The sequence below is a fragment of the Gracilinanus agilis genome, chromosome 2, assembly GCF_016433145.1.
Source record: "Gracilinanus agilis isolate LMUSP501 chromosome 2, AgileGrace, whole genome shotgun sequence".
NCBI lineage: Eukaryota > Metazoa > Chordata > Mammalia > Didelphimorphia > Didelphidae > Gracilinanus > Gracilinanus agilis.
The window spans coordinates 657,149,678-657,152,123 of record NC_058131.1 but is presented as its reverse complement, the minus strand read 5'-3'; the positions used below and the strand labels follow the sequence as shown (position 1 = coordinate 657,152,123).

General features: G+C 33.7%; 1 non-coding gene across 1 annotated transcript; it reads left to right on the top strand.

The window, feature by feature from the left end:
* Positions 1-706: 706 nt before the first annotated feature.
* Positions 707-834, top strand: LOC123238532. The gene has a single exon (XR_006505691.1). It is a non-coding gene; the product is annotated as a U6atac minor spliceosomal RNA (small nuclear RNA).
* Positions 835-2,446: the final 1,612 nt, after the last annotated feature.

The window sequence follows — 2,446 nt, the reverse complement described above, 5'->3', positions numbered from 1 at the left end:
TACTGAAAATTAGAATAGACCAAACAGAAATCAGTGATTCCATGGGATAGCAAGAAGTATTATTTTTTTTAGTTGGGGGAAATAAAGAAGAAAATGTAAGGTGTCTGCTATCAAAAACATCTGACCTAGAAAATAGGTGAGGGAAAGATAATCTAAGAGTAATCAGAATCTCTGAGAAACACAATTTAATAAAAAGACTGGCATTACATTTCTGGAAATCATAAAAGAAAACTGTCCAAAACTATTAGAACCAGAGGGAAACATAAAAAGAGACAAATACTACAAAAAGAAGTCTTGGGACTTTTTACTAAACAAAATACAGAGCTTTGATATCACATGAAGTGATAGAAAAAAAATTGAAGGACCTAAATATCATAGTCATGATCACACAATACCTGCCAATTTCTACTATAAATAAGAGGCAACTTGTAATGCATTACTCCTAAAGACAAAGGATATGGGCTTTCAACTAAGAATAACTGACCCTGAAAAACTGAGTTGAAAAGAAGACTTTCAATTCCTGATGATGTTATATAGGAAATAATACTGCCATATTAAAATTAAAATATTAAGAACTCGCCAAAAACATGGCTGTACTCAGGATGGCTTTTATTATCAGTAGTTTTTCCTTACTTACTTACTTAAAATATTAAAATTGAATTAGATCTTTTAAATGTAAATTCAAAATTCAAGAAAAACTTAAAAGGTACTATATGAAAGGAGAGATGGTTAGCATTCACCTTGATAAAAATGCAAGAGGGCCTAGAGGCTTTTATAATACACATATAGTTTAGGCATTGCCAGCTACTCTGTGGCATCTAACTATGTTTTTTCTTAAAGAAAATACTAGCAAAAAGATTACAACAAGTGATCACAAGGATTATACACTATGTCCAGGTGGGATTTATACCAGGAATACAAGATTGGTTTAATATTAGGAAAACCATCAGTATAATTGACCATATCAATAATCAACCTAACAGAAATCACATGATTATCTCAATAAATGCTGAAAAAGCCTTTGACAAAATTCAACATCCATTCTTATTGAAAACACTAGAAAGCATAGAAATAAAAGAGTCTTTCCTTAAAATAATAAAAAGCATTTAATTAAAACAAACAGCAAGTATCATATGCAATGGAAATAAGTTAGAAGCCTTCCCAATAAGATCAGGAGTGAAGCAAGGATGCTCATTATCACCACTATTAGTTAATATTGTACTGAAAATGCTGGCTCTAGCAATTAGAGAAGAAAAGGAAATTGAAGGTATTAAAGTAGACAATAAGAAAACTAAACTATCACTTTTTGTGGATGATATGATGGCATTCTTAGAGAATGCTAGATCAACTAAAAATCTAGTTGAAATAATAATTTTAACAAAGTTGCAAGATACAAAATAAATCCACATTAAACATCAGCATTTCTATACATTTCCAACAATACTCAGCAGCAAGAGTTAGAAAGAGAAACTCCAGGGGGCAGCTGGGTAGCTCAGTGGATTGAGAGCCAGGCCTAGAGATGGGAGGTCCTAGGTTCAAATCTGGCCTCAGACACTTCCTACCTGTGTGACCCTGGGTAAGTCACTTGACCTCCATTGCCTACCTTAACACTCTTCTACCTTAACAGGAAGGTGAGGGTTTTTTAAAAAAAATTTTAAAAAGAAAAAGAAACTCCATTTAAAATCACTCTAGACATTATAAAATATTTGGAATCTATTTGCCAGGACAAACTCAAGAATGATAGGAACACAACTACAAAGCACTTTTCACACAAATAAAATTAGATCTAAACAATTGGAAAAACATTAATTGCTCATGGGTTGGCTGAGCTTATAAAATAAAAATGGCAACCATACCTAAATTAATTTACTCATTCAGTGCCATTTAAATCAAAATACCAAAAAACTATTTTATAGAACTTGAAAAAATAATATCAAAATTCATCTGGAATAACAAAAAATATCAAGGAACCTAATTAAAAAATGTGAAGGACGGTGGCCCAGCAGTACAAAACTTAAACTGTACAATAAAGTAGTAATCATCTAAACAATCTGGTACTGGCTAAGAAATAGATGAGTAGATCAATGGAATAGACTAGGAGTAAATGACCTCAGCAATCTAGTGTTTGATAAACCCAAATATCCAAGCTTTGGGGATAAGAACTCACTATTTGATAAAAAAAAATTGCTGGGAAAACTGGAAAACAGAATGGCAAAGATTAGGTTTAGATCAATATTTCACACCCTATACCCATGATGGCTAAGGAGTGGCATGCGTGCCCTGAGTACTGGAGGGGGCTGTTCTGCTCTGCTCTCCATAGTGCCTGAGGATATTTTTTGCATGCCCCATCCCTCTAACCAGCAGCCCATTGTGATTACTGCCAGCCTCCACTCTCTGAGGTAATGTGTGTGGAGGGGTGGAGAGGCTTACAGGTGGTTTGAAGGTG